The sequence below is a fragment of the Miniopterus natalensis genome, chromosome 1, assembly GCF_054644295.1.
Source record: "Miniopterus natalensis isolate mMinNat1 chromosome 1, mMinNat1.hap1, whole genome shotgun sequence".
Classification (NCBI taxonomy): Eukaryota; Metazoa; Chordata; class Mammalia; order Chiroptera; family Miniopteridae; genus Miniopterus; species Miniopterus natalensis.
Genome location: NC_142081.1, coordinates 98,169,485 through 98,182,364, shown reverse-complemented (window position 1 = coordinate 98,182,364; position 12,880 = coordinate 98,169,485).

The window sequence follows — 12,880 nt, the reverse complement described above, 5'->3', positions numbered from 1 at the left end:
TGCACGCCCCCGACTGGGGATCAAGCGGGGTTATTTCTTGAAAGTGGATTTCTAAGAAAGCCAGTTGGTGAGGGCCTTGGCACCAACCAGGGTCCCCCTTGGTCCCTGGCAGTACCTGTGTGCCCACCTGAGCTTGGCACTCAGCACCACACAGGGCCTTCCAGGAAAAGGAGGAAGGCATGGTAGGGGGGTCATCTCCATTCCTGACCCCCCAGCTAAGGGGAGTCCTGCTTGCCTTGCTGGTTCCAGACTAACTGAGGTAACAACGCCTGCCCCTCTAGGTGGGGGGCTACTTCCCAGATCCGCCTGGCATCTCCTCCCCTCATGGTCAAGACAAGAAGCCAAGGCACCTTGGCTACCCATGCACAGCCCCTGAGGCCTGCTGGTCATGCACAAGACGGCTCCTCACTATGGCTGCATCCGAGCACACACCACAGCCACAGCTCCTATTGGAAATCTGCACAGCTCTCTGCAACCCCCACAGGCATCCCCCAGGTTGAGTCATGCAGGAGGTGCCTGTGGGTGGGCCTGGCCAGGGCCAATGAGAAGCGCTGCCCACACCCCAGGAGCCTCACTGAAGCCTGTGTGGATACAGCTGTGGAGAACAGCCACAACCTGGGGCCCAAGGGTGCACATGACACATGTATATTCTGGAATTTGCAGAACTTTCTGAGAATGAGAAGTTCTCAAAAAACCTTTAATGCTGAAACTCAAAATACAGAAGGCAAGGGAGCAGCTGGGGCCTTTGCACTTGCGTGTCCTGACTGCATGAAACCATCTCTTCTTTTTTCCTTTTTCAAAACCAAATGTAACCTGCTTTGAGTCCCTGGCTACCAAGTGGAAAATTCAATGTCCTGAATCATTTTACTCCCACCTGAGAAGCTTTAAAAGCCCGGAACATCAGCGAGGGGTCTTCAGTTCCCTCTAGTTATCTCACATAGGCTTGTTGACCTCCGAGAGCAGGCCTCTCCAATTTCTGCATAGCTTGGGCACAAGACACCAGTTAGCCTTACATCCCTCAAGGTTCACCACAGCCCCAGGGTGATGTCAGGTGAAGACACAGCCCTTGCTACCTAGCAGAGCCTCAGCTCCCAGTCCCCAGCTTTCCCAGCCTCTTTCCTCTGCCTGCTTCCACCACGTCCCCCTTAACTCCTCACTCTGTTTGCGGCAGCCCTCCACCACCCCGCAGTGCGCCTCGATTCACAGAAGCTGCTTTAGCTATGTGCCAGGCTCTGCCCTAAACGCTCTACAAAGGTTAGCCCATTTAATACTCATAATGACGCTGAGAAGGACACACTGTCAGTGTAGCCATTCTGCAGATGGGGAAGCAGAGGCATAAAGAGGTCATGTGATTTGCTTCGGTTTCCTCAGCTTAATATATGGGAGAGCTGGGATTCAAACCAAAGCACATTCTGGAAACAGGGTGTGGTTTCCACCAGATCCTCAAAGGCAGTCTGGAAGCAGACAAAAAGCCATATGCCTGTGCTTTGAAGTTTAGCCAGAGTGCCGTTCAAACCTTTATCTCTTTCCTCCACAGCTCTCTGGGATCATGACTCCTGGAAACAGCAGCTCAAACACAGGCTGGGGGAGGAGAAGCAGAATTCCTCCTAGAAGCAGTGTGATTCATACTTAGATTCTTCTTTATGGACAAAGGAAGGGAGGAGCAAATTAAAACTGACCGGCCAGTCAATGAAAAATACAGCCCTGGCCGGGTGGCTCAGTTGGTTTGAGTGTCCTCCCATACACCAAAAGGTTGCAGGTTCAATTCCAATCAGGGCACATGGCCAGGTTGCAGGTTTCATCCCCAGTCTGGGCACATGCGGAAGGAGACCGATCAATGTTTCTCTCTCACATCAATGTTTCTCTCTCTCTCAAATAAATAAACATATTCTTGGGTGAGGATAAAAAAGATCAGATGAGAAAGGAAATACTAACATAACCATGGAGATGACTTTTGAAATTTTAGAGAATAGTATATACAACTCCATGTTTATGAATCAGTGTTTCAGCATTAAATAATAATATTCTAGGCATATATTTGTAAATTGCTAAAACTGACTTGATGAGTGAAAGACCAATAACTATGGAAGAAAGTTTAAAAGTTGTCATCTCTAAAAAAGACACCAGGTGTAGAGTTTGAGTGTGAGTTCCTTTAAACAGGAGGAACAGGTCATTTCCATGTTATTTAAATTCTTCCAGAGCATATGGGGGAAAGGATGGATTGATTTCATGCTCCTGAGTGAATCTGAAGCCAACATCACCCTGATACCCAAATCTGACAAAGATAGCCATCCTACCCCACCCACCTTCCTGATGATAACCACAGACCAATTTTACTCTTGGCAATGGAGACAAAAACCTCAGGTGAAAGGTTCCCAAAGGAATCTATTATTGCATTGTCTAACGCAGTCAGCAGTCAGCATTGCCCACAACTGTCCAACCTCTGGTTTGGCATGCTTTCCTGTACCCTAGATCATGCTGGGGCAAAAATGGAACCCAATATCTGGCCCAGGCAATTTGGGCAAAATATTCACTCTGTAGGGTCCTAAGTGTTCTTCCCAGGAAGCAGAGACAATAAATTGGAGTGGGAGTGCAAAGCTTGCAAAAACACAAAAGGCAACAGCTCGAATTTCTGTTGGAAACTTGTGGTCAGCTAGAATACCCTGTTGAGTTGATAATTTGTCATTTCTTTTCCTTTTTGAGAAGTCCTTAAGTGTTTGTTTCTTTGTTTTTAAATAAGTTATATTCTCTGCATCTCCCTGCTGGGCTTGGTAGTATCTGACTAAATAATCAAGTCTTGATGGAATTCCCTCTTTTGCTGTATCAATGTGCATATCCCCAAAACTTTGGAACAGTGCTTGCCTGCGGTCACCTGGGCAACTGAATGCTGGGCCCAAGGGACTTGATCCGGCTAGCAGAGCACTTATGTCAGACAAGAGATGGGGCCTTGACCTCTGTTTGGGGTCCCAGGGGCCTGGGAGCTCCTCAGCCAGGAAGCAGACTGTCATTGCACCTGGAGGACACCATAGGGTGCAGGACTCTATGTCCAGAATATGTGACATCAAAGTCCATCTCATTTCTGACTCACAGCTATTGTCTCTTTCATTTTTTAAATATAATTCAAATATATTAAGGAATAATTTGAATACAGTGAGATTCACCCATTTTAGGTATACAGTTTGATGAGTTTTGACAGTTATGTGCAGTTGTAGACTAAAACCCACAATCAAGATGTAAAATATCTTCATCACCCTGAAAAGTTCTCTAATGCTTCTTTATAGTAGATTTTCTACCCCTACCCCTAGCCTCTGGCAACCACTAATCTGCTTTCTGTCCCTAGTTTTCTCCAGAATCTCATATAAATGGCCTTTTGTATCTGTCTTCTTTCACTTAGCATAATGCTTTTCTTCTGAAATTCATCTATGTTGTCATGTGTATCAATAGCTTGCCTTTGTATTGCTAAGTAGTATTCCATTGTGTGGCCCACAATTTATTTTTCCATATACCAAAGAAGAAATATTTGGGTGTTTCCAGTTTGGGGCCATTATGAAAAAAAAAAATGCTATAAACATCCACCTACAGGCCTTTGAATGGGCCTGTGTTTTAATTTTTCTTAGTTATATACCTAGGAATCAGGTTACTGGGTCACATGAGAGTATGTTCAACTGTACAAGAAACTGCCAAACTGTTTTCCAAAGTGGTTATTGCTCCACGAAGTGGCTATTGTCACTTTGTATTGTCTTTTTTTTTTTTTTTAAGCCATTCTAGGAGGTATATAGTGGTGTTTCATTGTGGGGGTTTTTGTTTTGTTGGTTGGATTTTTTTGTGGTGTTTTTTTTCCTCACCCAAGGATATTTTTTCCATTGCTTTTCAGAGAGAGTGAAAGGGGGAGAGAGAGAGAAACACTGATGTGAGAGAGACAGATCGACTGGTTGCCTCCCACATGAGCCCCAACCGGGGTCAGAGCCTACAACCGAGGTACGTGCCCTTGGCCATAATGGAACCCGGGACCCTTCAGTCCAAGGGCCAATGCTCTAACCACTAAACAAACTTGCTAGGGCTCATTGTGGTTTTAATTTTCATTTCCCTGGTGACTAATAATGTCAAGCATCTGTTCATGTATATATTTTCCACCATATCTCATCTTTGAGGATGTTTCTGTTTAAATCCTTTGCCCATTTTCAATTGGCCTGTCTGTCTTATTACTGAGTTGGAAAGGTTCCTTATCTATTCTGGATTCAAGTCCTTTATCGGTTATGTGTTTTGCAAATATTTTCTAGCAACCTGTAGTTTGTATTCTCCTTTTCTTTTTAAATTTGGTGAAAGCCAATATAATTATGTTTTCTTTTGTATGGATTGTACTGTTTGTCTTATCTAAGAAATCTCTACCTAAACTAGGTGACAAAGATCTCCTATATTTTTGAATATAAACATGTAATACTATAATTTCCATTTAAATCGTGCCCTATAAATTTTGACATGTTGTGTTTTCATTTTCATTTAATTAAAAATATTTCTAGTTATTCTAATGGTTTCTCCTTTCAATCATGAGTTATTTTAAAGTGTGTTGTTTAATTTCCAAATATTTGGGGATTTTCCAGATACCTTTCAGTTATTGATTTATAGTTTAATTTCATTATGATGCGAGAATATATTTGTATGATTTTAATTCTTTTTAAATTTATTTGAAATTTGTTTTATGGCTCAGAATATGGTCTATCTTGGTGCTGTTCCATATGCCTTGAAAAGAAGCTATATATAGCTGCAGTTGGGTGGAGTGTCCTATAAATGTCAATCAGGTCAAGTTGGTTAGTACTGTTGTTTAAGCCATATGGACTGATTTTCTGTCTACTCAAGTATTGAGAGAGAAGTGGATTTGTCTATTTCTCCTTTCAGTTCCATCAATTGTAACTGTATGTATCCTGAGGGTCTGTTCCCAGTGCATACACATTGAGGATGAATTTGACCTCTTTATCACTATGTATTGTCCCTCTTTATTACTGGAAATACTCTGTACTCTGAAGTCTACTTTGCCTCATGTTCCTATAGACACTCCAGCTTTCTTTGGATTAGCGTCGGCATGGCATGTCTTTTTGTCATTCTTTTACTATTAACCTACGTAGGTCTTCACGTTCAGGCTTCTCATAGACAGCCTGGGTGGGGCTGCAGAGGGCTTTTCTCACTGTTGCTGTTCCCCCCTCAACTTCAGAGGCCCTTGGGCCGCCACCAGAGGCGGGCCCTCCGCTGCTCTTGCCCTCCCCCTAGTGGTGGACTGCTGCTCCTGTCTCTCGGTTCCCCGGGCTCAGCTTCCCCGAGCCCGCGAGCCTTAGCAGTGTTCCTGACCTTGTATCTCTGGTGGGATTTGGACCCGCCAGCCTCTCCTGCCCGTCCCATAGGGGTTGGCTTTTATCCTTTCCCCCAGAAGCAGAGGGTCTTAATTTCTGCTTCTCATCAACCCCAATGGCTTTATTTGAAAGTCCCTCCTCCCAAAGCAGATGAAGTTGCATGCCTGTACTCCAGCAGCAGCAGATGGCTTCTTGTATGTCTGTGCCACCAAGTGTGTGAAGGGGCTTCTCCCCTCTGCTGTTCCTGCTGATCCCCCTCCAATCCTCCTCTTGGGAAATGGTGGGGAGAGACAAACTCCCTCCTGCCTCCCGCATGTTCTCTCAAGGCAAAGCCGTTTGTCCCATCTTTCCTCAGAGGAGCCTGTCACTCTTTGGGAGTCAGGTCTCCAGGTTACCTATGACAACCTCAGCTCTCTGATAGGTTTTAAATTCATACTTTTTGCAGATTATCTGGCTTTTTCTTGTTGTTAGATTGAGAGTGACATTCTCTGTGGCTTTCTACATCCTAACAGGAAGTGGAAATCAAAGGAGTTTCTGTACACCAAGTGCCTTCTGAGTGACTCTTACTGCCTCTGAGGCGACATGCACGATGTACAGTGTCTCATGGATTTTTCCATTGCCCCATAGTTTGGGTTGTGTTAGCTGTCACTTGTGTAGCTGACATTCACTGAGCACCTATTCTGTTCCAGCTCTGTTCTGAGTGTATTAGTTCATTACAAGCCATCCCTAACTCCTCTCTTTCCTCTCACACCCACATCCAGTCTCCAGGTGACCCTTGGCTTTATCTTCAAAATATAACCAGTTCCTTTCAAAGCAAAACAATGGACTCACGAAGGGCCCCACAAACACATTTATCCCAGAGAAATTAAGACGTATTTTCATAGAGGAACTTGTACACAAACATTCACACCAGCTTTATTGGTAATAGCCTAAGCCTGAAAACTATCCAGATGTCTTCCAAGGGTGGATGGTTAAGCAAACTGATACATCCATACCATAGAACACTGCTCAGCAATGAAAAGGAATGAACTACTGATACAAGCAACAGCTTGTACGACTCTCCAGAGAATTATGCTGAATGAAAAAGCCAGCCTCAAAAGGATGCATCCTGCACGATTTCACTCATAGATGAGTGGTTGTCGGGGACTAGGAATGAAAGGGGTGGGGTGTGGCTAAAAAGGGGTGACATGAGGGATCTCATGATGATGGTACACAACATCCTTATTGTTGTGGTGGTTACTCCAGGCTATAGATGTGACAGGATTTCATAGACACACACACACACACACACATGAGTGCACACACAGCTGGTGAAATCTGAATAAACTGTGGAGTGTGCCAATGTCGGTGTCTTTGTTTTGATACTGTGCTCTGGTTATAGATGTTGAAGGAACATGGCTGGGGGAGGGGTACATGGGACTTCTCTGTACATTTCTTTGTAACTGCTTGTGAATCTTTAATAAAAATAGGAAAATTAAAATATGTGTAACTAGAATCCAACCCCTTCTGATCACCTGCCTGGTACCACCCTGGTCTAAGTCACTCTCGTATATTACCTGGATTATTGCAACAGCCCCTTAATGGGTCTCCTTACTTACCATTTGTGGAAATAAAGACCAGCCAAATGAGAAAAGCAAAGGCTATTTATTCAGAGCTGGTTCCAGCAAGGGAGGCAGCCTCATCACTTTGTGTTGGCAGAGACTCAGAGGAGGAAGAGAAGTGGGAAAGCTTTATAGTGGAAAAAAGGAAGGCTGGTGGCTTGGGGAAGCTGTTGTTGGGCTCACTAGAAGCAGGGCAACCTCTGTGATTGGTTAGGGTGCATGTTTGGCTTTTTCTAGCTGGTTCTAAGTTGGAAACAGGGACAAAAGTTAGGGAAGCTGTCAGTTCTGAACCGAGTGCTGATCACTTGGGAACTATTGTTACAGAGGTCACTGTTTAGTTTTCTGGATTGTCACTAGAGATAGCTGTCTGACCTCCAACAGGTGGCTTCCTGGGCTGGTTATTGTATGAGAGGCTGATTTCCTGGGCAGGTTGCAGTTTCGGGTCAGAGTTCTATTTTTATACATGATCTGGCCATTGGCCATTTGTATATTTGGACTCTTGCACTCCTCTGCTAAGACTCTCCAGTGGTGTCCCATTAATGGCCTACAAGGCCCTCCATGAACTGGCCCCATCTTCACTGCTAGCCCCATCTCCTCCCACTCGTCCCCATTTCCACTCCAGCCACATTGGCCCCCTTGCTGTTTTAGAACATGCCAGGCCCTCTCCCAAGGTACTAATGGCCTTCTAACACAGTGTACAACTTTCTTATTTTTAATGCTTATTGTTTAAGTCTAACTCCCAACTAGAATGCAAATTCCACAAGGAGTCTTAGTTGATTTGTTCACTACTACGCCAGCACCTAGAACACTGCCTTGTCTAGCTCAGTACAATTTTTGAATGAATATGTGAGTATGTGTGTGTGCAGATAGAACACTACTACTTTTTATTGGATTCTTGGACTGTGCTGGGCACTGTGCTAAGTGCTTTCATATATTATCCAATTTTTATTCTTAATAGCTTTTCTATAGGGTAGGTATTATTAGAGCTACTTATTTTTCAGGTAAGATAATCCTTTGTCTCTCCTTGTTCACAGTGCCTGGAGTCCTAGAGCTTCTCAGGGACCTACATAAATGTTTAAAAATGAAAAAACACTGGCTGCAAAATGCAGAATAACCCAAATAAATCAAATATCTACAAAATGTCATCAGTTGTTAACTTATGTCACTAGTTCTGTGTCAATTATTTAATTATTAAATGTAGTGTTCATAAGAATTTCATTATGTTTGGAAATAATTTTTAAATTGGATTTTTTAAAACTCTGCAAGTCCTTCAAAAATGCAAATGAATGCTGGGGCACTGAGGACTTGCAGATAATTATGTTGTAAGTGAATTGCTCTTAGCCAAATAATTTCCAAGGTAAGCTTACAAAAAATCACTTCATATCATTTTACAGTAATATGTTATATTTAATGTAGCAATTCTGTGTGTTTCAATAATTGATTTGGGGAAGAACCTCCAAAAGTAATAGCACCTCATCCTAGGAAAGTCTTAAAATGTCCTTTGATATAATTAGCCCCAATTTATAGATTTAACTCCATGAGCTGCAGTTTCCGGGTCACACTAGTCAACCTTCCCGTTTCTTCTAGCTAAACCCTCCCAAGGTCCTATTCCCCAATTCTCTCCCTAACCCCCATCACCACCAAGTTCAGCCTGGGCCTGGATACACATAGGGAGATGTTTGTGTGAATGTATATGGGAAGGGTCAGGCAAGGTAACATTTCCTCTCTTCACTTTCTCTCCACTGCCTGCTTCACTTCTTCAGATCCATGACAGCTTCATCTGGAATAAGAAAACCCGCTATCCCCCAAATCACCACAAGATGGCGCCACAAGCCCATAACTGACACCCCCTCCTCCCCTTTGGCTTCAAGGAGACCAGATTCAGAAGCTGAGCCCAGGGGACCTGCCCTATCAGGTGACTCTAGCCCCTCCAAGTGACCAACATGGCTCTTTTTGCACCACTGTGGCAGACACAGGGGTTTGGTTCCTACTCCCTTTCTCTGTTCCTGCCTCCCTGTGGTTTTGTCTCTCCTTGTTCACCTTCTAGTCTCCCTCGGTCTCTATTTCTCTCTCTCCCTATCCCTATCCCTCTTTCCCTGTCTGCCTGCCTCTACCTCCATCTTCCTCAACAAACCTAATATTCCCTCTATTCACCAAGTTAGTTTTAGTAACCAGTTGCTAATGTCTAGTGTATGGCAGACACTGCCAGGCTCTGGAAAGTCAATGAAAGCAAGCTGGAGTCCCAGTCCAGGAGAGCTAGCTCCCAGCAGAAGGCCCTTTTATCTTCAACTCCTCCTTGTCTCCTCCCCTCCCCTCACTTTCCTCAGTCTCTCCTGGCTGAGTGGCAGATAATCTAGAGCAGCAGGGATGGCAGCTGTGTCCCCTTGTCCCACCCCCATACAGTGGAGTCAGGCTTGGCAGAGCAACAGGAAGCCCCAGGATCCTGAGAACCTCTTTATTCTAAGCCAATCCCTCTACCTCATGATCTGCACTGATGCAGTGAACATTGGTTCTGGCCCAGCTCTGTCCCAAATCCCTCTGGGAAGGTTGTCTCTGGGCCTGTGGGCCTGGGTCTTCCCACCTGTGACATGAGATGGGTGGGTCAATCATTTTCTCCCTTCCAGCTAGGGACCCTGAGGTTCTCCAGGAACACCCCCCCCACCCCCCCCAAAACACACACCTGGCCTTGGCTTCGCAGGCTCACCTGGCATTCCTAGCTTCTCATCAGTATTGAAGCATTGGCCTCAGTTAAAGATTCGCTGTCCTTGCTGGTCAGATGGATGCCACTTAGCTTAGGATGGGAATCAAGAATCATTCACCAGAAAAAGCCAGAAATGTTTCCCAGCCTGCAATACATAAACAAATCTTCCAGAAGCCCCACCTCCTTATCACTCTCAGCTCATGGTTTTCAGTTTAGAGGCCACTGAGGTTTAGAGGCCACTGAGGGGCTAACCAGGAAGGCCTGTGTGAGTGACCCAGTGACTAAGATTTTATCACCAGCTCTTTTTTCCCTTGACTTTGTTACAGTTAGTAAACATCCCAGAGCCACATCCCACCCTGTCCCACACCTTATGCTAGGCTTTGTGTGGGGGGGTGCATGTTTACCCCTTATTCCCTCCCTTCTTTCTCCAGCCTCTCCCTCCCCCAACTCTCTCTTTCTTTTTCTCACTTAAATTCCAAATGGGTCAAAATTTTACATTAAAAAATAGAATTACAAGAGTACTTTATGATCTCAGAATTAAGGATTTTTAAACTTGATTCAAAATCTAAGATCCATAAAATATCTATCAATTAAAATACATTTTTTAAATTTCATGGGAAAATATCATAAGTAAAGTCAAAATACAAACAAATTGGGTTTTAAAAAAGAACTTTATAACTCATAGCAAAAAAAGCTCACCTTCTATGTATTTAAGGAGCTCCTAGATGAAAAAAACAAAAATAGAAACAACTAATGCTAGAAAAATGGACAAAGTCAATGAAATGACAGTTCACAGAAAGGAAACACAATGATTCTTAAATATAATACAAAATGTTCAACTTCACACAAAATAAGGAGAAACAATTGAAAGGCTTCAAGGTAATTCAATGAGGAAAAGATATCTTTTCAACAAAAAAAAAAATGCTGGAATAATTGGATATCTATGTGGGGAGGAAAAGAACCTCAATCTTTTATCTCACACCTTACACAAAAAGTAACTCAAAATGGACCTAATAGCTAAATCTATAAACTTTTATAAGAAAACATAGGAGAAAATCTTTTAGACCTTGGAATGAGCAAAGACTTTGAAGACAGGACACAGATCAGAGACAAAAAGATGGTGGCGTAGGTAACCGCAGGTCCGCCCCCCCAACCTCCCACAACCACATCAAAATTACAACTAAAATACAGAACCACCATCACTCAGAGCCTCCTGAAATCTGGCTGAACAGAAGCCCTGCAGCCAGGAAGCTGAAGAAGCTATGAAACCGGTAGGAGGGGTGGAGATGCGGGCGGATTGGGGCTGAATCCCAGAGACACAGCCACAGGTCCACACCGGGTGCTGCGCTTTAAACCCGGGAGGGATATCTTGGGGGTGGAGGTTTCCTGGAGGGTTGAGGGGTCCCAGTGCCACAACAGGCCCCCAGCTCAGGGCTACAGGGCTGGGAAGAGAAATCCCCACAACTTCAGGCTGTAAAAACCAGTGGGGATTTTTGCAGAGGCTGCAGGAGCCCCAGGCAGCTCCTCTTAAAGGACCCGCACATGGACTCACCAAGACACGCTCCCTTTGAGCTCCAGGGCTGGGTAGCAGCTTGAAAGGAACCTGGGACATTTGCGGAGGAACTAACTTGCTTGGATTCAGGGTGAGAGCTGGAGGGGCAGCTTTCTCCCAGACAGAAGAGCTGGCAGAGGCCACTGCTCCTGTGGCGAGTCCTCCCCACCCCCCACCCTCCCGGCAGGCAGGCACTGTATTTGAATCTCCAGCACCTGACTCACACCTTTGGCCCTGCCCCTTCCTACTTGCAGGCTCATCCAAGCCCTTTCCAGTGGCTTTTCTATGCAAGTGGCCTCTCTAGCCTCAGGCTTAGGAATTTCCTAAAATCTCTCAAACAAGCAGCAGCATGCCCCATACCTCTTGATAAATAGCCCAAGGCCTGGTGCTAGCAGCAGCCTGCATTGGTTCATAGCTTGGCCTCTCCTGGACACCTCCAAGCCCAGCACAAGTAGCAGCCAACTGCCGTTTGCTATGTAGCTCATGCTCAGTGGCCCTGGGCAGAGGCTGACTTTGCACCTCCCAGAAGGCCCCAGAGACAGTGCACCTAGTGGTCAGAGTGGACCACGCTGGATTACAACCCTACCACATCCACGAGTGGCACACTGAAGGGGTGCACTTAGTGACCACCAAAGCTCCACTGAAGTAGATTCTGCTCCATAGGGGTGTCTCCAGCACAGCAACTCTTTTAGCTGTAATTGCAGCTGGTCTTCACAGTCAATTTGCCTGGGGGTCAGTTCCTCCCAGTAACACCAATAGCAACCAAGGCTTGACCACAACAGGACAGAGCACACAGCCTACACAGGGGAGCACCTAGAAGGCCCAGCTCAGGTGACTGGGGAGGCTGAGCCACTGGACCATGCAGGACACCTACTACACAAAGCGACTCTACAAATTCCAAGAGACATAGCAGCTCTAGTTAATACATAGAAACAAACACCTGGAAGCCGCCAAAATGTAGAGGCAAAGAAACATGTCACAAAGGAAAGAACAGAAGAAATCTCCAGTAAAGGAACTATATGAAATGGAGCCAAGCAAGCTACTAGATACAGAGTTCAGAATAGTGGTTATAAGGATGCTCAAGGATCTTAGTAAGACTATGAAGGAAACTAGTGAGATCATCAATGACATAATAAAGAACCAGTCAGAAATGAAGGCTACAGGAGCTGAAATGAAGAAGAATTTACAGGGAATCAACAGTAGAGTAGAGGACACTGAGAATCAAATCAGCAATTTGGAACATGAGGAAACAAAAAACACGCAACCAGAAGAGCAAAAAGAAAAAAGAATCCAGAAATATGAAGATAGTATAAGGAGCCTCTGGGACAACTTCAAGAGGCCCCACATTCATATTATTGGGGAAGAAAGAGACCAAGAAATTGAAAACCTATTTGAAAAAATAACTACAGAAAAGTTCCCCTACCTGGGGAAAGAAACAGACTTACCAGTCCAGGAAAAACAGAGGGTCCTAAACAAAAGGAACCCAAAGAGGCCCACAGCAAGACACATCATAATTAAAATGCCAAAGGTTAAAGACAAAGAGAGAATCTTAAAAGCAGCAAGAGAAAAACAGTTAGTTACCTACAAGGGAGCACCCATACGACTGTCAGCTGATTTCTCAAAAGAAACCTTGCAGGCCAGAAGGGAGTGGCAAGACATATTCAAAGTGATGAAAAGCAAG